Source organism: Mus caroli, unplaced genomic scaffold (assembly GCF_978045245.1).
Source record: "Mus caroli unplaced genomic scaffold, Mus_caroli_1 scaffold_13, whole genome shotgun sequence".
Classification (NCBI taxonomy): Eukaryota; Metazoa; Chordata; class Mammalia; order Rodentia; family Muridae; genus Mus; species Mus caroli.
The window spans coordinates 9,085,028-9,110,032 of record NW_028227268.1 but is presented as its reverse complement, the minus strand read 5'-3'; the positions used below and the strand labels follow the sequence as shown (position 1 = coordinate 9,110,032).

Sequence of the window (25,005 nt, the reverse complement as noted above, 5' to 3'; positions counted from 1 at the left end):
GTTAAAGCCAGCTGTGAGATGCCCGATGGGTATTGAATGCTGGGAATTGAACTCTGGTTCCTTGAAAGAGCACCAAGCACTCCTAACTACTGAGTTCTTTCTTCAGCCCCTTTAGTTTTCAGGAAAAGATCTCTCATTAGCCTGGCCGAGTAGGCCAGGCTGGCTGAGCAGTAAACCCTTGGGATCTGTCTTCCCAAGCACTGGGTTTATAAATGTATACCACCACACACTGGTTCAGAAGCACTTTCTTGATGGAGCCAACTCCCCAATCCCATGTTCAAAGACAGCATCCAAAGAAAAGGAGGCAGGCTAGCATTTTCCCCAGTGCATGGGGGGTTCTCGAGAATGACGCCCAAATTCCTGGATTCCTGGATGCTCATCACTACCCTAGTGTATAATTACCTCCCTGTGGCTGTGCAAGCAGGATTAGTAGGAGGCCCCTGCTCCAGCATGATGGACCCTCACGCCTAGCTTTCAGCAGAAAGATGGATGGGGTGTGGGGGAGAGCTGAGTCCCCTGACAGGCAGCAACAACTGCAGGTGCCAGGTGATCCTGAAAACTTGGCTTCCCTAAGCTTCAGAGGAACCCGTAATTTACCTTTCAATTGTTCTTACCTGTCATGAACACCCCAAATTGGATTGGCATGACTCCTCCCTTCCCCACCCCCCTAAAGTCCCACCCACTCCCTGACGCCAGATCCAGCCAGTGACTGAGAAGGTAGGAGTGGGCTGGGAGGTCCCACTCAACACTCTCTGGGTGGAACCCAAAGGTTATCAGGCAGGACTTTAGAGAGCAAGTACACACTTATCCCCAGTCGACATGCCCTTGATATTTTAAATAAATGCTACAGTTCAAAGGACTTCCAGGAAGTCTCCTAGCCAAGTCCCTTGCTTTCCAGACATTGTCCCTACGATTTCAGCTCTTTGTCTCTGTCTAGCAAAGATGTAAATTTTTGATCTTCGTTTATTCTGCAGAGCACTTGTTTGCACAGGTGCTGCACACACACACAGACACACACGAGCAAACTTGAGTATAGTGCAGTGCATCCTGTTCTATCCTGGTGGCTGTGGGCTGGCTTCTTCAAGGGCAATCTCATTTTTAATAAGAGGTAAGTGTCACTTATATAGGGCTGTCTTAGAGCAACCTCTGGTCATTTGAATTTCTGCCATGCCCATTGTTCACAACCCTCCTCAGAAGGACACAGTCTCAACTGACCCATCACGCCTAAGATTGTTTTCAAAACAAGACAACCCTACCATCTTACAAATGGTCAGGATGGGGTAGCTGATCCTATCTATAGACTGTCCTGTAGCTGATGAGAGACCAGACACATAGCTCAGAATGGGGAATGGCCAAGCTATCTGGAAGCTTCCTCTTGCTGTAGCAGGAAGATATATGGCCACTGGTTCGCTTACCGGAATGACGAATTATGATGGTTTCCTCAAGTCTGCCCAAGATTTAGTTCCCACAATCTTTTGTCCCAAGAAATCCCTTGTCCTAAGCAGGGTGGGATGACTTGGTCTCCCCAGCTCCACAGAGAGTGGAATGTGGGAGTTAGGAACACTATTTCCTACTGCACAGGGGCCTGCTAGTCTGGATGCTACTGTCCCTGGCATCTCTGTGGCTGCTGAGTGTGTGCTCTAAGTCTGGGACACCACAGCAGGCTACCTGGGCAGCCCCTCTAACCATTCCTACCATCTTCTCCACTATCTCTTTAGAAAAGACAACATTTACAGAGGAATTTATATAAAGGAATGTATACAATGCAGAGGCTGCTTAGGGAAGAAGGAGGTGGAAGGAGGAGGAAGGAAAAGGAAGTCTGCAAGCCTTCTTAAGATCTCAGCAACATTAAGCATCTTCAAGAGGTCTTCTCTATTCCACCATGGAGAATCGAAGAGGCCAAGGTCAACGCTCCACTTTAAAGTCACTGAAGAGCCATACAAACACACCAGATAGAGCACAAGGAAGCTGGGATTGTTTTATAGAAACAAACTGTCCATCCATTTTGCAAATAAAACAGCTCAAACATCTTTGAGTGTAGTTGAGAAGGGGGAATCAAGGCATGATTAGGAAGGATTTCCAACTGCGCAAGCGGGGTCCTAGAGGAAAGGACCCGACAAGGCTCCAGCTCCCAGCGGATGGGTGTGTCATCAGCATACAGTAGAGGAAAGAGGTCCTCAGGAGGCACGACCAACAGAGCTCAGACATGAAGCCCTTGGACAAGCTGATCTCCGACTGCAACCTCCGAAGAGAGTTTTCAAAGTTCCTGGCATTTGTGTCACAGAAGAGGGAATGAAAAGTGGGCTCCTCTCGGCCTATCCAGACATACGCCTGCGTGTGATCCAGTGCCGGCCCTCCTCAGCCCCCCTGCTCAGGCTCTGACCTCCAAAGAGCCCACGGGACCATCCAGGCAGATCATGTATCACTCTGAGTCTTGTGCTGCTTCCAGGCCGGGTGCCACGCACCGAGACTGACCCCTCTTTCCAAGGAAGAGAAATAAGAATCAAGATCCCATTCAACCCAAGTGTGGTTAACTATTCACCCTGGATCCAGCTCAAGGATGATAGAGCAAACAAGAAGAATCTCTGGGTCCAGAGGCAAGTGGGCACAGGAGGCGGGGTCAAACAGGGAAGGGTGCGGTAACTGGACAGGGACAGAGTGAGGAAGCGTATCCTGGGTAGGGGCAGCAGGGGACATGTTTGCCACCAGGCAGTAGATGAACTGAGCTGGTAAGCCTTCCCCAGGCCCAGAGACGTATGTCTTTGTTCATTCAAGTCAAAACAGACTATTCCTTCCCAAATGTCTGCACAGTCTAGAAGTGTTTATATTCTCCAACATAATGTTCCTCAATTGAATCCAGGGCTCTAGCGTCTCAAGAGGCAGGCAGATCCTGAAGGGAGGGCCAGGGTCATGTTCTCCATGGTTCCACAGTTCCTGATAAGTAGCATGGATAAGCAGGATCAGCCCTTGGTCAGTCTCCTTCTAGGCCTGTGGACCAAAAGACAGCAAGTATTAGACGGTGTCATGCTCTCCTTTCGTAACAGCGCACTCTTCCAACTTTATCCCCCAGGATTGTGGTTAGTGCTGCCTGAACACAGGGCATGGAATTTTAGTCAAGGAGCTAGAGAAAGAGATGCTTACGCCTGACTCTGGGGAACTCCTTGCACACTGAATCATCCCCAAGAAGTCTGATACACACACACACACACACACACAGCACACACACAGCACACACACACACAGGTCCATAGCCCCAGAACCACAGGGTCTGGTTCTCCGTAAAATGACCACAGCAGCCCCCACGTACCCAGTCTGTGGATAACTGACTCAGAATGGATAGGGGTCCCTCAGGGGATGGCACAGAATACCTCCCAGTCTGAGGGCAAACAGATGAAGGCAGATTCACCCTCCTTGAAGAGCCTTCCCACTTGTCACCTTCCACACTGCTGAGCAGAAAGTCAGAGTCCCCAAGGGGAGTGCCCCACTTCAGTGTTGACTTTGCGGGGCCACTGGAGGTGGTGTTGGCCCATGAAGGGGACTGCTATACAGGTCTCAGACTCAGCACGCATCATCAACCCAAGATGAGAAATGTGGGCAGGCCATCCATAAGCACCTTGAGGGAAGAGATGCTTGATCCAAAAATAAACCAGTCAGATAAGCACTGTCCTTGTAGGCCTATGGGTCTACAGGGGTCTCATGATCAAGGCCTCCTTGGACAAGCAAAAGCCAAGACATCAGTAACCGATAGAGTGCCCAGGGGGTTTGGATCCTAGAAGCTCAGCCTTCGAGAAAGGTCTTCTAGGCAGGGTGCAGCATCCACCATGATGCCCAGGGATAAGTGGGATGAAGGGGTGACAGCCTGGGAAAAATGCCTGATGAGGTTTCCTTGTAGGAGAGCTGGGGATGGGGACAGTCTCAACCTCAGAATCACAAATTAAATAAATAAATAGAATCCTGCCGGTGACCCCAAATCAAGTAGTACATTTCATCTGGGACAGGCCAGTCCCTCCCCACACACCTTTTATTTGGACACAAAACCACACCAAATAAAACCAAAATTCTCCATGCTCCCTCTACGTTCCTTCTCTCCTTCCACACCAGCCTTGGGGCTGTTTCCTAGAGCCCCACAAGCCTTTTCCCCTGGGAGACAGGCCACGCAGCTGGCAAATTAATTGGCAGTGACAGGGCTTCCTTCCGGTTGCTCGGCAACGACGTGCAACTGACAGCAATGGTGCAGAGGGACTGCCATGAGGAATTTACAAAACAAAATCCGAAGCAAAACACACAGGGCCCCAGACTATCACCCTCAAAGGGCAGAACTAGACAAGGGGAGGGGGTGAGGCAAGGGGTGGGGAGGAAGTGGGGCTAGGGCATGAGAAAGTTCTCCACCCCCCCTTCCCCCCGCCCCACCATCCCCTCACCAAACTGTTCCTACAGCCTTTACCTCCGCCAGCCCAGAGAGAGAGAGAGAGAGAGAGAGAGAGAGAGAGAGAGAGAGAGAGAGAGAAAGGGGTGTGGGGACTTAGAAGCCTCGGAGCTGAGAGGTGACTGGGAAGGTTGATGAAGCTCGCTGTGCAGAAAAGGACAGTATCTGCTGGGAACGAACGCTTCTCCCCGTGTCGTGGGTCTACTGGCAAAGCCGCTCTACCCACGCGGAAGTCTTCACATCTAAGGCCCTCTCCCCTGGCCCTTTGCACTGGACTGTCTTTCTTATCTGTTCTATGACAGAGTAGACAAGCCACATACCACATGGCCTTGGCCCTCATCTCTGATTTGGTGTCAGGTTTTGAGACAGGATCTCGAACTCTGAAGTGGGAGCCATAGACTAGCCTTGGACTTCAGGCGATCTTCCTGTCTCTGCCTCCTGAGTCCTGCAATTATTAGCACCAGTTGCCAGGCCTGGCTTCTGGACTCTTTTAGAACTTCCGTGCATAAAGCAGAGTACATATCCAGTCTATGTACAGGTTGAAGCGTTCAATGGAAAGGAAAAAACAAGGAAGACATTGAAAGGTGCTGTCCCTCTGGTCCCTGTAACCTTGCATGGCAAAAAGAGCTGGTGGGCACAGTGATGTCAGCAGTCTGAGACAAGAGATGGTCCTGGATAATCAGGTTCAGCCCTCGGCACCATCACCTATGGTCACAAACAGAGGCAGGGGATGGGACACAGGGAAGAGAGGTGTGAGACTGGAGGGGAGCACTTGGCTTACTCAGCTAGGCCGTCCTGAGGACAGAACAGAGAAGGCAGTGGATTCTCCCTGGAGTTCCAGAAGGAGTCAGTACTGTAGATACCTTCACTTCAGGACACTATAAATGGCTTCATATTGCACTGTGTCTGCCCATACTTCCACAGAGACATGTTTAACCATACAGTCATGGACCCTGGAGCTTCAGATACGCCAGGCAAGCATCACACCACTGGGCCAACCTCCCTCCAGACCCACAAACATCATCCCCAAAGATTTTCCCAGAGGGCACCAGAGTGAGGATACAGGTAACAGGAAAGATGAATTTATTCCTAGCAGCAGGGCAGGGCCTTAGAACGGACTAGCCGGTATCGGGAAGGCTCAGTAAGAAAAAGGCAGGCCTCTGAGAGCAACAGAGGCAGGCTGAGCTATGAAGCTGCAGGCTGTTAAATGACAGCATTTGCTGGCAGGGACTTGGCCAGGTGGCCTAATCTCTGGGGGTGGGGTGGGGGGAGCCTTAGTTTTGTCATTTGCAAAATAAAGATAATATTATCATCTGCCTTACAAAGCTCTCAGGATTAAATGAGATAGTACACAGAAACCACCTGGAGAATGGCAGATGCCGAAGGAAGGAGCGGTAATAGTTAGGAAAGTTTCAGCTTTCAGATGTGAGCCAGAGCTGCTGCTTCTTGCCATCCTCAGTAACCTATCCTGTCCTCTCTAGTTGTTGGTAGAACTCTGACTTATTTGTTTGTTTGTCTTGCCGGTGTGGTGGAGTTTGGACTACTGTGCAGCAAGGCATAGCTATGTAAGAGCTGGCCAATGAGAGGCAAGCAAAACTCTGGGGGGGAACTTCAGGGCAGGCTGCTCTAGAGGAGCTTGAAGCCAATCTATCTTTACTTTGCTCTGTTTTAATAAGGACATGATGGCTGGTGCTTTAGCAGCCATAGTGGTGTCCTGGAGACACTCCTGTCCTGTGATAGTTAAAAAAGGAAATGGGATGGGGGTGGGGCTGGATCCTGGCCACTCCAGTGATGCTTGATCGGCAGGAATAGTTTCCTTCATGATTTCTGTTATGTAAGAGGAAAACACTCCTCTCTTAATTCTCTGTTGTAGCATTTTCTAATAATCACGATAATGGATTTCCTGATCCATAGACCTGTACCAACAGCTTCATAATCACACGGGAACTGGTTAGAAATGCAATTCCTACAGCTCCATCACCCTAGAGTGTAGGGATGGAACCCAGGACTTTGCATCAGTGGGCACAAGGCATCTTCGCCATGTTCTGGACCAAGCCACAACCATGGTCCTTGCAGTGCACATTTTAACGGACCCTCCAGTGATCCGATGTGTTCTCCAGTGTGAAAACCATGGTCTACCAGTGATAGGCTTCACTCTCCTATGCACTGTGGGATTCAGTGGTGTTCTTGGCCTCCATACATAAGCACCCTCATCCCAGAGGGATGAGGAGAAGTGTCTCAGATGCTGCCATGTGAATCCAACAGAGGGTGGGGACAGTAGCATTGCCTACAGCTGACAGATGGCCTGGTTCTTCAGCTTCCTTTTCTTGTCCAATTGTGTGTGTGTGTGTGTGTGTGTGTGTGTGTGTGTGTGTGTGACGAGCACATGTAGTGCCATTGAAAGCCAGAAGAGTGCGTTTGATCCCCTGGAGTTGAGGATGGTTGTAAGTTACCCAATGTGTGTGGTGGAAACTTCGCTCAGGACTTCTCTAAGAGTAGCACGTGTTCTTAAACACTGAACCATGTCTCCAACTCCCTTATTAAGGAGGAGAGGGAGAAGGAGGAGGAGGAGGAGGAGGAGGAGGAGGAGGAGGAGGAGGAGGAAGAGGTGAAGGAGGAAGAGGAAGAGGTGAAAGAGGATGAGGAAGAGGAGAAGAGGAAGAAGAGGAAAGGAGGAGGAAGAGGAAGAGGAGGAGGAGGGAAGAAGACAATAACAAACCAAAACACCAAGTCTTTGGCTGGAGCAGGGCATGCTTGAGGAGGTCAGAGGACAACCCCAGCATCAGGCCAGGCCTTCCACCCTAGTTGGAGACAGGGTCCCCTGGTTTTTGTCATAGTGTACACCACACTAGCCGACCTACAAGCTTTCGAGGGATTTCCTATTCCCACCTCCCACTTTGCAGGAGGAATACTTGGATTGGGGATGCATACCTTCTTGTACCCAGCTTTATTGGGCTTGGGGATTAGAACTCAAGTCCTCATGTTTCTGTTGCAAGTGTTCAACCCAGAGAGCCACCTCCCCGGCCCTCAGTTGTTCCTTGACTCTAGATGCGCATCACAATCTCCTGGGAAGCTTTTCCACCTTCCGATGGCCAGAACCTGCCAAGCCCCATAGGTCAGTATGGACGAGGGAGGAGCCTGTAAAGTCAAAGCCACATGGGCAGAGCCAGTGAGGGCCTTGCTCAGCACCTCTGCAGCTGGTACGGGACCTGGAGAGAACTGCTTCAGGCTGTGTGGAGGTGCTGAGTCTGCTGATGGGGAACACACAGGTGCTCCCAAGACCAAGCTGTACCAGGAGTGAGCTGGCCAGCCTTGGGAGCAGCTCGGGGGCAGACATCCCCATGGATGGATGGCATGGAATTCCTGGCAGCTGGGTCAGCCCATTTCCCATTTCCAGGAAGGACACCCTTTTGGTCTCTCACATGAATAATTATGCAAAGCCCCAGCTTCTGTGAATATAGAGTCCTAGGAAGAGCCCCACAGGTGAACTTGAACAGAGGCAGAGGGTGAATTCCTTTCCAGTGGCTAGGCTTGAACCTAGGACATGAACCCAAGCAGGCAGAGGAAAAGCTGGACCGTGTGTCTATAACTGACTGGAACAAGGGAGAAGTCAAGTGCGAGAGTCGAATAAGTTGATGTTCTGTTCCCTGAAGAGGAAGGATTCAGCCCAAAGGTGCCAGTGCTTTCTCTTACAGAGACATCTATGCCATCCATTACTTCATTCCCAACTGTGCTCACAGAATCCTGAGCCAACTTTTTTTTAAAAATTCAATATACTTTTAATTAAAATGTAATTACATCATTTCCTCTTTGACTTTCCTTCCTCCAACCCTTCCCATGTTCTCTCCACCCTGACTTCCCTCTTTTTTTTTTCAATTATTTTAAACACACACACAGCGACAGACAGAGAGACAGAGAGAGGGAGAAAGACAGAGAGGCAGAGGAGGCCATCTTCATTGTTTGTGTGTATACTGTTTCAGGACTGACCACTTTATAGTGAATAACCAGTTAGGGGGCTTGTCCCTGGGAGAGACTAATTCTCCCTCTCTCAGGGGTCATAAGCTGCCTGTAACCAGGGGTGGGACACTGAGATTTCTCTTATATCTACAGAGAAGTAGCTCTCATTCTGCATCAAAGCTTCTCCTCTTTACAGTAAGTAGAGAGACCATTACAGAAATCCACAGCTGGATGCAGTTGAGAGATCAGCAGGGTCATGGGAAGCCCAGCTCCAAGCACAGATCTCAACACAACTACATCTAGGGCTCGGGAACCATCCTGCAAGAACAGGTGAAAAGGCCACAGGAGCCAGAGGCCAGGGAGGTCTGCTGTGGGGTTGTATCACCTAGCAACAGTGCACAAATAAGACCTGGGCACGGACAACATCAGTGGGCATGTTAACTTGGAAGACCAGCCTTTTCTTTATTTCACTTGGCTCGAATCATGGAGTCCAGGATGTCGAAGGAAGTGTAGGATGTGGAGGAGGGAGGAAGAAGAAAGGAAGGATGCAGAAGAGAAGAAGAAGTGAGGAGAAGAAATAAAAGGAGAGAGGAGAAGACAGGGAACAGGAGTGGAAGGAGGAGGAAGAAAAGGAGGAAGAAGAGAGGCGTGTATAAGAGCTGGGTATGGTGGTGCATACCTTTAATACCAGCACTCAGGAGGCGGAGGCAGGAGGGTCATTGAGTTAAGAATCTAGCCTGGTCTACATATAGAGTTCCAGGCCAGTCAAATATACATAGTGAGACCCTGTCTCAAGAAAAAGAGAGAGGGAGGGAGAGAGAGCAGGAGGGAGGGCGGGGAGACAGGGAGCAGCAGCTAACATTTCTGCTAGTCTCAAGGGCAGCCACCACATCAGGCAGGACTGAAATAAATGAATGACTTCCCTGTTTCCTGCCTCTTTATTTCAGCCCCACCTGGTAGTCCAGGTGGGAAGACACGGGGCCAGATGTAAACCTATAAAGTCCATGGGGAAAGCCAAGGAGTCTCTAGGGGACTGCAGAGCAGAGGTCTTGCCTTTGCCTACAGGCTGCCCTTTCCCAAGGGTCCCACCTTCTACCACGCAGCTCTCTCCCAGCTACCTGGGATAAGGAAGAAGAGACACAGCTGCTCTGGTCCGGCAGAACCAAAGACGCTAGGGATTGGAGTCCAGGTCCCAGCCCAGGCCTATCCCAGACCCTGGCTGTTCCTAGGAACTTCTAACAGGTAATTCTGTACAACAGGGAACTCTCAGGGTCAAAGACTTAGCCGATACCCAACATTGTCTCGCCATGTCCCTCCTCCATCTTCTTAGTCCATCCAGAATACCTCCCTCATCTGACTAGGATCCCAAGGATCCCTCCCGTCTGTGCAAATGTCCTGACTCCTGCAAACATGTTAAAAAAAAAAAATAAGCCTGAGAAAGCTTCCAGATGTGCTGTTTGTATTGTGGTGTTTCTCTGCTCCAGTCTCCAGAGACTGATTCATGATACACAGCATCCTGAAAGAACACCGGTACACCAGGCTCTTCCTGGGGGAGCAGGAGAGGAGCCCTCGGCCAGGGCCACAGCACAGCCAGTTCACCCATTAACCCTTCTACTACAGAGGGACACAATCTGCTGCTTGCTGTCCCAACCAGTTTCTTCCATCATTGTGAGGGACACGTATCTTTAAGGTCGTGCCAAAGCCAGCCGAGAAGCAAATCCCAGAGATCCACAAAGAGTAAGCTCGAAGGGTTTCATTGTGACTGAGCTCCCACCTCACCTCTCCAGTACAGTCCCATCCAGTGTATTGGGACACAGAGGCAGGGGCAGAATGATAGGAGAGTAACCCTCGTCTTCAAGACGTGACCTGACCATGTGAAAGGAAATCTTAGGAGCTGAGCCAACCTGAAGAGGAAATGGAATTGGTGGCTTGTCAAAGCCCCTTCTGGGGCTTGTGGCCTCTGGCCTACAGAATGGGTAATTGCCACTGGTCAGGCTTATGCACACACAGCCACCCATGTCCCCTTCCTGACACGAACACACCTGAGGGCCCAGGATTCTTTGCACAAGGTGACGCCTGCTCCCTTTGATGCTGCCGGATATGATCCCATTGGGTGAGGAACCAGACCTCAATAAAACCCCGGCATTATCAGAGGCGGCTAGTTTGTGATCGCACCAGCCTGTTATCTCAGGCCCGGGTGGGGCTGCTTTGCGGTTCACTGCTGCAAAGCATTAACTTGTAGGTAGATCAAAGAACCTTCCGAACCCGCCAACCTGGGTCCCTTATTGATCCCCCTGTGGACTGTTCCTAAAGATGGACTTTGGAGATAATAAGACCCCACACCCAGACTCTCTTGGAGTCTCTTCATCTACTGTGCCTCTTACTGGGACTGGATCGCTGTGTACTCTGTTTATTCAGGTCTGTCAGCTGTCGGCTGCTAGCTGTAGACAAGCCGGGGCAGCCATGTCATCTTTCTCTTGAGAGTGCCAAGATTATTGTCTGCAGTGAAAAGGTATATGGATGGGTGGATGGATCAATGGATGGATGGGCGCATGGGTGGATGGTGGGTGGAAAGGTGTGTGGGTGTACAGATGATGGGTGGATGGATGGATGGATGAGTGTGGCTAGGTAGGTGATAGATAAGTGGGTGGCTGGGTAAATGGGTAGATGGTAGGTAGATGAATAGATGGATAGATGGGTGAATGGCCATGTAGTTGGTGGATGGGTCAATAGGTAGGTGGGTAGATGAGTGGACAGATAGATAGGTAGTTGGTTAGGTGAACATGGATGGATAGATGATTGTAAATGGTTATATGGGTGGATGGGCAGATAATGGGTAAATGATGAATGGATGAATGAGTAATTATGTACACAATGGGTGGATAGACAGATGGATGATGGGTGGATGGGTGGGTAGGCAGGCAGATGAGATGCACAATGGATGTGTGAATGAACAAACCAGGATAGCAGCAACATAAAGTGGCTATCCTACAAGCACAGAAGGGACTTGGAGCAAGGTCACTCTGTTTCCTCCCAGTGAGAAAATCCTCCAGATGTAGATTTCACTGGAGACCCCTGGGCTTAGCCAAACAGATCTGGATCCAAGTCGTGCGTGGGGCAGTCACTTATGGGTTCAGGATCCTGGACAACTTATGTTAGCTTCTCTTTAATTCATCCCTAAAGCAAAGAGACCAGGAGCAGCCACTCCGTGAGGACCGTGACCCCTTTCACTCTCTCCCATGGGATATTCTATTTCAAAATGAACTCAGATCCTTTCCAAGGAAGGACATGGAGCCCTTTTACCATTGATTGCGTTCGTTCGTTCTCTCGTTCTCTCGTTCTCTCTCTCTCTCTCTCTCTCTCTCTCTCTCTCTCTCTCTCTCTCTCTCTCTCTCTCTCTCTCTCTCTCGCTGTTGGCATTCAGACCATTCTTCGCTGTCTTGTTTCCATGTACCCTTGGCCATTCCCAAAACAGGGAGAACCGGGAGCTGATAAAACCAGGCATCCTGAGCAGGAATGGGACTGAGTTCCCGCTGTAAATGGGGACTCAGCTACTGATAAGAAGCATCAGTCTAAATTGGCTAAGGCTTAACCTCAACCCTGAACTTGGACTTTACTGACTGTTGAAATGTACAGGGTTTTCATTTGTTTGGGTTTTGTTCTTGTTTTTGTTTTTTGTTGTTGTTGTTTTTGTTTTTTTCCTTTTGGCATGCTGGGGACCAAACCGAGGGCTTCTGCATGCTAAGTAGACACTCCAGCCCCTAACTCACACTCCTGTTGGATATCCTGCTCTTGCACGATTCCCTTGAGCCTAGCTTCTGTCTCCAGTGCCCCCTCACCCACTAGAAAACTGCAGCCTTCAAAGTTAGAGTGGGTCAACCCAAAGAGAACCGGTACCCACCAGGCTCTGCTGCTCTGTCTGATTCCAGTCCCACATGGCCTGGTGGCATCTGTGCCACAATGACAAGAGAAGTTGGGCCTCTGCACTCTTTGTTCACGATGGGGGCCTAGGCTGCAGCTGGGCTCTCAGAGGCAAGGCCAGGCAGGAGTTCACGGAACAGGCCACCCACATTGCACATCAGGGCTGCTGGACTGTCCCCAGGGCCAGAGCCACGCTGGCTCTTAGCCCTGACTCGGAAGACTCCACCATATGGCTTCCCTGGGGATGAAGAAGACAGGAAAGAGAGTGATCCAGGGGCAAGAAACAGCCATGCTACTTCTGGGTGCTTGAGACCGTACTGAGCAGAGGACACCTGGGTGGTTGCCCTTGTCCCCAGCATGCCTGAGCAGAAGAGGAGGGCATCGGATAAACAGAGTGAGTGTCAGTCGACAGTGCCATGGCACATGAGATGGGGCTCCCCACCTGGCTCTTCCATCTTTCCAGCCTCCAGATGTACATCGAGGGCAGAATCTGAACTTCAAACCCCATGAAGCTTGGGTGACATCACAACCCTCCCATGAAAGATCAAACTGGGGTTTCCTGCTCGCAGCCTGACAAAAAAAGAAGGAAACAGAACCTCTCCCTTCCCCTCCCTCTCGTTTGCTCCCCCTCCCCTCCCCTTAAAAGTCCAGGGAGGAAAAGAGGGAGATAAACAAAACAGCCACAGCTCTGTCTTCTCTGTCTGCTTGGAATTATCTGGGTTCTCCCGACAGCTTCCCCCCCTTCTTGGGTCCCTGTGGGGCAGGACCGTGGTGGGCAAGTTGGGTGAGGCACCAGGGAGGAGGAGAGGGTTGCAAAGACATGATTTGGCAAGGCTGCCAAGAACAGAGCCCAGATGCCTCGTCTGGAAAGCAACCTTCCCAGGTTGCCTGGCATGCTAGGACTTGTTGGCAAGCAGAGCCCTGGCTGGCAGGAGAGGGTGGACGGACAGGGGAACCAGAATTCAAAGGGGCAGCTGAGGGAGGGGACCGAAGGAGGGAGGCCCAGGATGGAGGAGGGGAGGTTTCAGTGAATCACATAAATTAGAGACAGAAAGGATGTCGGGCCACCTTCATTTCCTTCCTCTCCTAATAGGAATTATCTCATTAGCCCTGAGCTTCCTAGAGGGGGACTTTAAATGATTCCTGTAATGGGGATTTCAATCTGGGGCGGGCCCCCTCCGATCAATCTCACTCCTAGGAGAGCTGGGAATGTTCTTAAAGGGACAGCACAAAAAAAAAAAATAAAATAAAGGTGTACTTCAAAGAACAGGCTTTATGCACACCAGGTACCCACCATTCACCCTCCATGCCCACTTGTGGACTTTATAGTGTGGACACAGTCACAGATATGGTGCTAAACTTGACAGGTTCTAGCTACCCCTGCAAAAATGAAGCAAAGCAAGATAGCAACGTCCCAACCCCTGGAACTTCCAAGTGGTACCTTACACAGCAAAGGGATGTGGAAAGCTGAGCTGAGTGAAAGGTTTTGCGATATGCTGATCCTGGATTATGTGCGCAGGCCCCAGACACCATCTTAAGTTCCCTTGAAGGATGAGAGGCAGAGGGAGATTTGGCTACAGAGAGAAACAGAGTGACCACAAAAACAGATGGCTGGGTGGTGTAACTACAAGCCACACTAGATGCTACAAACAGTTCTCCCTCCATCTTCCATGAGAGAGCAGCCCTGTCCTCAACTGGCAATGCGATTTTAGCTTTCAAGGCCCTACTTCCTGAGACCCTGCATCTCCCCCTACCCAACCCTGCTCCCACACAGCACCCGCACTGTGCTGAGGAACACAACCCAGGGGCTTTTTCACGCAATACAGAGTCTACCACTGCGCCTCACCCCTAGTCCCAGAGGTCTCGTTTCAGACTGCAGGCCTCCCTAATTTTAAGATATGCGTTGTTTGAAACCACCAAGTGTATGTGGGGTTCGTAACATCAGCCCAGGAAATGAATACAGTTAAAGTCCTCGCCTCAAGGATTTGTGTTCACCGTCTTATCCCACAGGAGAGAAATGAATACATGTCAGAAACATCAAAGGACAAGAACGATAGCCCCCCTTACCTTCCTACGGTGAAATATTAACCACAAGAATCTTACTAAATGTCTACTGACAAGAGCCGGACATAGTAGAGTGGGGCATGGCTTTAATAGAGCTGCTTCTGCCATGGTGTGTCACAGACTTGTCTGAAAGGTGATGCACCAGTTCAGGATGCTTGGTTGGATTCCTCTCTGAGCACAGGGACAGGGATTTAGCAGATAGATAGGCCAAGAGGAGCCACAGCATACCCGTCTCTGGCTTGGTGGCTTGAAACACCAGGATTCACCCTCTGACGGTCCTCAAAATCAGAAATTCAAAGTCAAGGTCTCAACAGTACAGGTTCTAGATGCAGGAACCAGGCCGACACCTTTCTTCCTAGTTTCCCGGGTGGTATCTGACTCTCCCCAGCATCCAGATGTGTATGTCTAGTCTTTGCCTCCACTCTCTGCAACCTGCATCTTTTGCCGTCTTCTCAGGACTGACCATTGGAGAGGGGAGTCACCCAAAATTTAGGATGAGTTCATCTCAAGATCTTTAACTCTCTGCATCGGCACAGACTCCATTTCCAAGTAGGATCGTGTCTGAGGTCTAAGGTAGATGTGGGGTTTGAGAATACATTGCTATGCTTTGGGGAGGGGTGGGTGCACGCAGGCGAGAGGTGTGTGAGGTGGTCAGAGAGCAGCTTGCAGGACCTGCTCATTCTCTCTGCCCATCGAGTGGGCTCTAGGCACAGAACTCAGGTAAGTAGGCCTGGAGGCAAGTGCCTTTACCCACTGAGCTATCTGTGAGCTTACACCTTGGAGTTTGCACGGGGCAGTGCTCAAACACTAAGAGCTGGCCTAGAACTCCCATCTCCATCCGGCTCCCTAGCGACTTTTCTATTTTCAATGCTGGGGATAGGGCCTTGTGCATGCTGGGGAAGGACTCTAGCACTCAGCTACATACCCAGAGCTCCCCCTGTTTTCCTCATTTGTCTGGAGTTGGCAACCTGGGTGTGTAGCCTCAGGAATGATACCCCCCCCCCCGCCATCATTAAACGGTTCAAGTGGAAGGCAACTCTCAGGAAAGACTTTAAGAATGCCATGGTCTGGGTGGGAGATGCAAATGGCCAAAATCTGATGTTATGAGAGCAAGGACTGTACCCAAGCGACTTCACACAGCAAGCACTACTGTGATGCCTGCTCCCTAGAAGGGGCGCTCCCCACAAGGAGTGCTCCCCACAAGGGGTGCTCCCTTCCATGCCAGTTCTCTCCCTTCAATGGTCTCGTGGATCCCTGCATAATAAAATAAACCAGGAAGAAGGAACTGTTGAGGCTTTGACTTTTTCCTACATTGGATGGTTATTCACGGAGCACTTCCTAGGCATGTCAGGGATAAAATCTGATGCTTATAGGTGGCTCTGTCTTCCCTGATGGGGAGAAGGTGACACACTGGGTCAGTTCCCAGGGCAGGAGCACCCTATGATAACGCAGCCCAAGAGAGGGACATGATTACACTGATCTTCATGTGACCTCTCCAGGGTCTCTTAGGGACTGGACCGCTCATGGGTAGGAGCCCTGGGTTCTATTTCTCCCACTGCCCAGGCCCCGAAGAAAGGAAAGAGAGGATCCAATGGCAGGCTGGCTGCTCCCGCAGAGGCTCAGACAAATCACGCCCACCTGACTTATCAGCTGTGGGAGGTAAAGAAACCCTTAAGCCCCAGGTGGGTGCCTGCAAAGCCACCCTCCCATGGAGCCCAGACCTCAGGCCTTGCTAAATTGACTGCTAATCACCTTAAGCACCCTGGATGTGCATCCTCCATCTGGGTGGCCCTGAGCCACTCCCAAGCCCTGTCACACAGGCTGGGTGATCTCAGCAGGCCTCACACACAGCCTGCCAATGGGCAGGACAGGTCTTACCAATTCCCACTGTACAGATGTGGAAGCCCTGCCGGTGAGCGAGCAAAGCCTTTCGTGGGTTGCTCGCTGCTGGTGGCCACCCAGAAGCGCGGACCCAGTGCCTGGTCCAGTGCTCCTCTGGCGGGCAAATGGCATCTGTGAGTTCTGGAGGGCTTTGCACTGGGAGCCAGCCGCAAATATCTGGGATGCATCTCTTCCCTCTGGACCCAGGGCTTCCTTTATGGATCTCACAGAGTCTGAGGAGCTAAAAGTGCCCTGCCAGGCTTCCTCCTGTCTGGCAACATGGTCTTGGAGAGCAAGACCCTGGCAGCAACAGGCGTGGCTCGGGCCCAGGCTGGGCCACCCCCCAAAGTGGCCGGGCATGTCATCTGGAATCTGAGGGGAGAAGCTGCTGTGCTCTGTACTTTTCCAGGCATGGAGAGAGGAGGGATTAGGCCGAGCTCATCTCAACTCCTAGCTCAACTTTCCATTGAAGCTTTCCCCAAGGGCAAGGCCTCTCTGTCGGCCCTCCTCCAACTCCAGCTTCTTAGGGTATCGACTGAAGACTCCAGCACAAGACCAACGTTACCCTCTTTTGGGGCTACCCCATGCCTGATCCTTAGGTATGGGGAGCTGGGTTAGATACTTATGGGTGGGGCATTTAGATTGATAGACACAGTCCCTGTCTCCCTAAACCTTTCCTCAGACTGGACTGAGTTCTGAAGTCAGACTTCTAGAGTTTGGTACCTGCCTGACAGAATGAGGCTAGGCCAAACCTTGCACAGCTAACCCTGGGAAGGCCAGACCCTGGCACCTGATCTTACAGTGGGTCTAAAACAAGAGGCTGTGGCCCCCCTTCCTCAGCCTGTTCTTTTGTGGCATCTGTACCTTGAGAGATGTTATACACCTAAGGGCTTGTCTGCATTTGGGGACTAGGTGGAGAGGAGCCCCGAGAACATGAGGGCGACGGCCTGCAAGCTGCCTCTAGCCTCTGTGTTCTGTTCCCATGACGCTCTCCCCGGCAGCGTTAATAACTAACCACGTCCCAGACAGGTGCTGGCGGCCTGGCCTTAGGAGCTCTTGCTCAGGGTTGGAAGTGACTCATTTCCCTTTTTTATAGTCTGCTAGCTGACTGAGTCACCCCAAGCAGACCCTTTCTCACAAGCTCTCACTCTGGCCGACTCACATGCAGGGCTGTACCTTAGACCTGACTCCTTTCTAGGTTAGTTGGGACCTGTGGGGCTGACCCTTGTGGTCCCCATTCGTGAACAGCTATCTGGATCCCCCCCTCCTACCTTGCTCCCTCAACTGGGACATTGCCCAAGGAGCCTCAGGAACTGTCTCAGAAACATGGGGCCTGCCTAACTGGTAGGTGTCTTGTCTGAGGCTCAAGGAGGTTGGTCTCATATTTGACCTTTACTCTAAATAGCGCTTTCAGGTCCCTGCTACCCTCTGCTTGAACTAAGGATAGAAATGGGGGCTTGGGGTTCGGCTCAATCAGTAAAGTACTTGCATTTCAAGCAAAAGACAGGCATAGCACGCGGTCCCTGTAATCCCAGAGATGTCAGATAAGAAGTGGGGTTGGGGGATCCCTGGAGCTCACAGGTCAGCTAGCCTGAACTACAAGTGAAGTTCCAGACCAATGAAAGACTGATATTCAGACCAAAATGGTGGGGAAAAAAGTGGAAAGGGTAATGACAAGATGTCTCCGGGGGTGATGGCGCTCATGGCAGAGCCTAGTGATGTAAGCTCCATCCTTAGGACCCGAGTGACAGAAGGAGAAAACTAACTCCCACAAGCTGTCCTCTTACTTCCATGAATATATAACTCTCCCTCTACTATATATGTGTGTGTGTGTTTGTGTGTGTGTTTGTGTGTGTGTTTGTGTGTATGTGTGTGTTTGTGTGTGTGTGTGTGTGTGTGTTTGTGTGTGTTTGTGTGGTGTTTGTGTGTTTGTGTGTGTGTTTGTGTGTATGTGTGTGTTTGTGTGTGTGTATGTGTGTGTATGCGTGTGTTTGTGTGTGTGTATGTGTGTGTGTGTGTGTGTGTGTGTATGTACAAAAACAAAAATAAAATGTACCCGTGTACAAATGCAAAGCTCCAGAACTGATGAGCCACGGGACAGAACCCAACCATGATGTCAATATGTCAGTTTTATCACACTTGAAAGAGACAGGCTGACAGGACGCAAACCGAGTCCCGCACCTGAGCAGCCTTCCCACAGTGTGTCAGGTGAGCACTGAGCCCAAAGGGTTAGGTGAGGCTGGTGTAAACCTCTGAGGAAAACCACAGAAACCCAAGAGGAGGGAAGTGCATGCTATCACAGGCAGTCCTTGCCGTGTGTTCCTACGTGGTCTTGTTTAATCTTTTTCATATGATATATTTTAATCGTGTTCCTCACCCACCCCACCCCCCGGCCCCTACCAGATCCTCCTGGATCCCTAACCACCCAACTGCAAGCTCTTTCTCTCCTTTTCCTCTGCAAAACCAGAGACTAAGGGGGGGGGAAAAATAAAAAATAAAAAAAGACAGGCAAAGTTTTAAATTACCACCACACATCCTTCAACTAGTAAAGGGATCTGTTCTTTCTCTTATCCCACAGACTTCCTCTTGTGCTGTCTGCTTTGTGGGACAGACAGATAGCCCTCAGGTGGGACGGTGACCCAGGCAGCTGTGGGCAGACAATGGGAACCAATGAAATGATTCCTTTGCTCAGAGGTGAAACTCCTGCCCAAGAGGCACTAGCAGGTCCACCATGCACTGGGTCATCGAGCTGCCTTGCCAGCACAGCCTTGCTTGGCCTTTTGGGTAAACTCCACTGGTTCTGTCCTCTCAGTACCCAGCACTGCACTCCAGGGCTCCAAGTTACTTCCCCTATCTCTCAGGTGACTCTGCCAAGTTCACCCCAGGGATCAGGCTCAGCCAGCTGCAGTTGGCTGCAGCTGGCTGTCCCACGGAGCACCCTGGACTGCCCACGCAGCCTTTTGAAATACATCTGCTACTGCCGTGGCTCCTGCTTGACCTCCTGGGGATGAGAGGGCCTTCCGCCCATCCACACACGTCTTGCACATAGCTTCTGAGGCAGCACTCAGCCTAACTGTTGCCATCACACTGAGGGTCCACATGCCAGGAGGTGAGAGGCTAAAAGGCTCCACCCCTAGAGTTGGCTCCGGTACCCAGTGAATCACTAGCCCTGACCTGTGACCACGATGTCCCGGGGAAGAGTGGGAGGCCTAGCGAAGAAGCTTGATGCAGGGACATCAACCACAGTGACTCACGGTTGGATCCCATGGGGAAGTTCCATCTGCAAGTGGCTGGGATGACACTAGTCATGGGCTGAGCTCATCCCTGCACTGACTCCGGCTGACTGCAAGTGCCTGCTCCGGCTCCCAGTTTTTCCCCCTCTCAGCCCAGTAAAAGTTGTCATCTGAGTGGCGTCTTCTCCCCCTACCACACACACATGATAGATGCAGCTGAGGAAAGGGCATGTCCTCCCATGGTGTCAGATTTTTTTCATCCGTTACAACAGTCCTTCCTCCTGCTGACACCACACAGGAGCCTTGGGGCCTAAGAGGCAGTGATGTCACAGCTCTTTGGAAGGAAGTAGGCAGAGGCAGCAGTCTAATCCTGTAAGATTATGGAGGCAGCAGGGCAAGACACTGGGTGAGGAGGTGTCCTCAGGAGTTGCCCAGAAACACACCTGGCCTTGGCCTTGGCAGGAACATACAGGCAAAGATTCCTGTCTCCTTCTTCAGGCATTTTCAACAGAGCACCCGTGATTCTAAGGCTTCAGCAGAATCTGCAGCTAGCTCTTCCATGATGGAGATGCACACACACACACATATGCACACCCACACCCACACATGCATGCGTGCAATGAACACACAATGGACACAATGTCTAGTGTCCAGCTGGGACACCACGCATTCATTGCCTTACAGGCTCAGCTTCCGTGTCACGCACAGACACAGGACATTCACTAGCTAACAACCACCAAGGTCATGTGCCTGTGGACCCGTTCTCAAGAACGACCCTCTGCATCCGATGTGAACTGGGGCACTCTGAGCCTGCCTCTCCTTGCTGGCTGTTGTGGTGTGATGGCTAACCCCATCCATCACTACAGCTGTCAAGCCGCAGGATCTCAGAGGGAAGGAGCAAAGTGAGAGGAAGACACGGGGGCTGCAAGACAAGGGAAGCCCTGAGAGATCTGAGGAGCCCACACAGGAGCGCCCCCGGCATTGTTAGCTGCTCTGTGACCTGACGGTGTCCCTCTAGCACGTACCCCTGCTGGAACACGTTCAGAACAAGAGACGGAGGGCATTTATCCTCTCTCCTCTTCTTCATGTTCCCGTGGCCTTTGCTGACAGGACTGCTGGTGTGTAGGGAGAGTGGGGGGTGAACTTCTTAGCCCAGACCCCAATGCCAGCAGTGACTCTACATTCAGCAGCTGTGGATGCTCCCAAGTTCTGACCATGCCTTTCAGCTCACGACGACATCATCGCTGTCAGTCTGTTTGTGACAGGACCACAGGAGGGAAATGGGCATATTCTACACCATTTATCACCACCAACGCCCCTCCCAGTTTAGAATCTCTCTTCCCAGCCCCTGTACAGGGGCCTTGGGAGGGATAGTCAAATCCTAGCATATATCAGTCACTCAAAACCTCACCAGGGAAGCTCTGCTCCCTCCAGGCCCTTTCTGGTCTGGTACTTTTGTGCGGCAGCCCTCACTGAGATCCCACCACATCCGCTCTGCCTATCAAAGCCTCCTTCCCCGCTCCTGCTTTGATCTTGTCACTGTTCTGTTCCTTCTGTCCCAAGGGCTTTCCCCAAAAGCATGCAGGCCCCTCCTCCACCCCCTGCTTCAAGTTCCCATATCTCCCTTTGAGAAATGCTGCAACCTGGCCCTTACCCGTTCCTCCCAACTGCACTGAGCCGCATCTCCTCGCTCTATAGCTATCTGCGATGTTGTCAGCTGCTTGTGTAGTATTTCGCTGTTTTCCTAGTTTACTGTGTATCACCTGCATTCTCCCTATGAGAAGGCGGGCTGCATGAAGATGGGATCAACCCTGTCTTGTTCGTTCCTCTGACTAGGGTAGTCTAGGTGATGGTAGACTTCGGTGAGTATCTGCTGAATGGATGAACGGAGAATGGAGTTACAGCCATTCTGGCCCAGAGATAGTCTGGCACTGGGTGAAGAGGAAGTCTGAAGGCTGATAAAGGCCAAGAGTGCTGTTTTCAGAAAGGCAGTACCCACAGTTTGCCTGGAAACCCCCATCAAGTCACTTATTAACCATCCCTGACCCCAATATGCACACAGCCTTCCAGTTACCAAGCCCAGATAGCAGCTAAAAAAAAAAAAAATTCAACAATAATCACTCAGTCCAAGGGCAGCCTCCCATCAGAGAGCCCAGCAGCATCCAGCCACCTCTCTGTCATCCATAGATCCCCAGACAAGAAGGGAAGACGGGGAAAGCTTGGAAATGGGAGGCACAGACCCAGGAACAAGACGTCCTTCCACACCTACTGCCTAGAGCCCAGTGAGGATTCAGAGGCAGCGTTGTGGGAGACATTCTGAAGGGCTGGGTGAAGGAGCAGCCACCTCATGGGACATGTGTGGTTGTGAGCTTTCTGAAGGTGACAGCCACAGATGATGCAGGAGGAAAGGGTGTGGGGATGCAGAGAGCAGAAAGGATCTCGCCTTGTGAGTGAGATGCAAATCAGGGGCACTAGGAGATGATGGGACAGGAGATGGTATTTCTGAGGAGACGTGCAGGCCGGGACTATAAAGGGCGAGTTACAATGCTTTCTTAAAGGCATCAAGTGAGCACGGGATACTGCGTTTAAGGAAGAGGCTGAGGAAAGATGCAAACAGGATTGTTTTAGGAGGACAGACCGAAACCCCCGAGTTAGAACACATCATGGGTACCCCAGCAGTGTCTTCAGTGGCTAAAGCCAGAGGGGTATCTGGGAAGAGAGAAGACAAGGCTTGGGGACAGACTCTGTGGTGTCGTCAGGACTCTGCACACTACACTAGTAGACCTTGGCTTTGCCCCATTTCGCTTGATTCCTGGTCTCCCAAAGAGCAGGGCTTAACATCACCATCTTACAGAGGAAACAGAAGCTCAGAAATTTATTCACCATCAAATCCAGAACCGTCAAAGCCGAAGCAAGAAAAAAATATATATACTGCCACTTGTCAAATGTCCCATCTGTCCCAGGAACCAGGCAAAGTGTTACCCTGTGCTTCTCTCATGACCTGCCGGGTTCCAGACCCATTCCTACCCCCAGCACCCCATTCCTCAGACTCTGTAGAAGATGCAGGGATGGTCTGGTATCTCTAGGCAAACCTGTCCATATTCTGAGCTTCCCACTCAGGATTTATGGCCAGACTTGCCGTAACTACGGAGGATGGAAGACTCTAGACAGCTATGGGCAAAGCCAGCCCTTGGATAAAGGGAGCGGCTGTGGGTTCTACATTCAGCATTATTAGGGCCAGACTTGGGTCGGCAGCTTTCCAGAAAACTCTAAGATCCTGTTTAATCCTGCGGGTAGTCTCTGCACTCCTGAAGGGCAGCAGGTGTGATCCACCTGTGTGCACAGGCCTGGAGTCACTGGCCTGATGATTCTCCCCATGTTCTGCAAGGCTGTCCTGCAGTGAACTCTGTGAAGGAGCAAGAACGTGTTTGCGAGGGGGCCCTGGACCATACAGAACAGCAACAATATAGAGTCCTGACTTTGTCCCCAAACCCACACCATCTTAGGCTTGTAACTGCCTCAATTCCCTCTGGTGGCCTTTGAGCATAATGAGACCTATCTGCTAGAGCTATGGGAGGTGTGAGCACTTATGTTGTCCTGGGTGGCAATCCAGAGAGCACTGAGCACGGCCTTGCTGTATTTCCAATTGCCTAAACCAACTCCAACAGCAAAGTGCAAGGCCCTTGTCTGCTGCCTGCTGCCTGCTGCCTGCTGCCTGCTGCCTGCTGCCTGCTGCCTGCTGCCTGCTGCCTGCTGCCTGCTGCCTGCTGCCTGCTGCCTGCTGCCTGCTGCCTGCTGCCTGCTGCCTGCTGCCTGCTGCCTGCTGCCTGCTGCCTGCTGCCTGCTGCCTGCTGCCTGCTGCCTGCTGCCTGCTGCCTGCTGCCTCTGCTCTGGCCTGACCCGAGAAGGTGTTAGAGATGCATCTACAAAGGAACGCAACTCCACTCCTGAAAGTAAAGCAAACAGGAAGGGCACAGCTGTACTAAGACATCTTACCTTTCTCTCGTTCTTGTTCCATGCAGGCGGAAGCTCTGGTTTCACCTAGAACAATAAGGTGAGGGTTAATCTGGAAGCAGGGAGATCCTGAACATACAAACCATCATCAGGTTCACCATGTGGCGGGGGTAAACCCTGAATGTCAGAGCTTAAGGGTTACAGCTATCACTCATTCATTCATTCATTCATTCATTTGCAAAATAGGCTTTCACTCTGTCACCCAAACAGGCCTTGAACTCACACACCTTGCACCTCAGCTTCCCAAGTGCCAAGATGATAAACACGAGCCACCTCATCTGGCTGGTGCCTATGCAAAGAAACCTAGGAGTTCAGAAGAAATCCACTCAACTGGGGTCGTGACAAATTCAAAACCACTTTCAGAGAAATATGTGGCCTAAAAAAAAAAAAAACCTAATAAACTAAACCTACAATGAACTAAATATAACTAAGTGCAAATGATCTTTATTCAAGGTATGAGGGATTGACCCTGATAGCAAAATAAAGGATGACTGAACACTGAACTGGCCTACGTTGAATGAAACCTTTCATATGTGCACATGTGTATATTCACGTGTGTTCATTCATGTGTTTGTGTCATATGCAGACACACATCTGTGTGTTTGTGGTAAGTGTACATTTATATGTTATATGCAGTTATCTACCGCTACTCCCAACTCCCAGTTTTTTTTAAAATACAGATCTTGGGGATTAAACTCAGGTTCCCATGCTTTCCAGGCAAGCATTCTACCCAAGGAACCGGCTCCCTAGTCCTTGACTAGAATTTTTTTTTTTTTTTTTTTTTTTTTTACACAAGACTCCTTATCCCATTATTTCTTACGCTGGACTTACTGTGTGTCTAAAATCATTCAATAGGATGGCACATCTGTACCATCGGGTTCCACACCTAGCCTCTACCACACTTCAGTAAACACAAGCTTATATACCACTAACTGCTATGCATTCTGCATTCCCTTGTGGGTAGCCAGAGTGTGAGTTAGTTCAGGTAATTCCTGACAAATGTGCAGGTATCAGCAGGGTTGCTGTTGTTGTTGCTGTTAAAACAGATATTTAATCTTTAAATCCGGCCTCTGTTCAATCTAATTCAGACACCAGGAAGAGTAGTATTTCAAACGGTGTTTAAAGATAATAGCCCCATTCTAAGCCTCCCCATCATTAGGCTCAAAGAAACCACTCTAGACCCTTTGGGTTGGCAAATGAAAACAGAGAGAAGACAGACAAGAGGGGAAAAGAATACAATTGGACTGGAAACAGAAAACTGGTAACCTTCAACACAAGGGAACGAATTGTTTGGGTGGCTGAGCGGACATTCACACATCACCGCTGCAGGGTTCCTGAGTTCCTGAGGACAGGGCAGGGTTGCTCCTCTGTAGCCAACCCCAGAAGCCATAGGTCAGATCGGGGAGGGGGACCTCTTGCAGAACAGAGTACACATTTCAAGGGCCTGCATCCCTCTATCACATCCTCCGTGAACTTACTCAAGGACCAGCCTCGGGCCTCAAATGCAAT

General features: G+C 50.8%; 1 long non-coding RNA gene across 1 annotated transcript in view; it reads right to left on the bottom strand.

Moving 5' to 3' along the window:
* Positions 1–1,698: 1,698 nt before the first annotated feature.
* LOC110306337 (uncharacterized) overlaps positions 1,699–25,005 on the bottom strand; it is a 153,701-nt gene continuing 130,394 nt past the window's right edge. Inside the window, exons 2-3 of the long non-coding RNA XR_003837980.2 lie at positions 23,479–23,523; positions 1,699–2,988 (exon numbers count right to left, since the gene is read on the bottom strand). This is a non-coding gene — a long non-coding RNA (uncharacterized LOC110306337). The remainder of the gene's footprint in view (positions 2,989–23,478; positions 23,524–25,005) is intronic.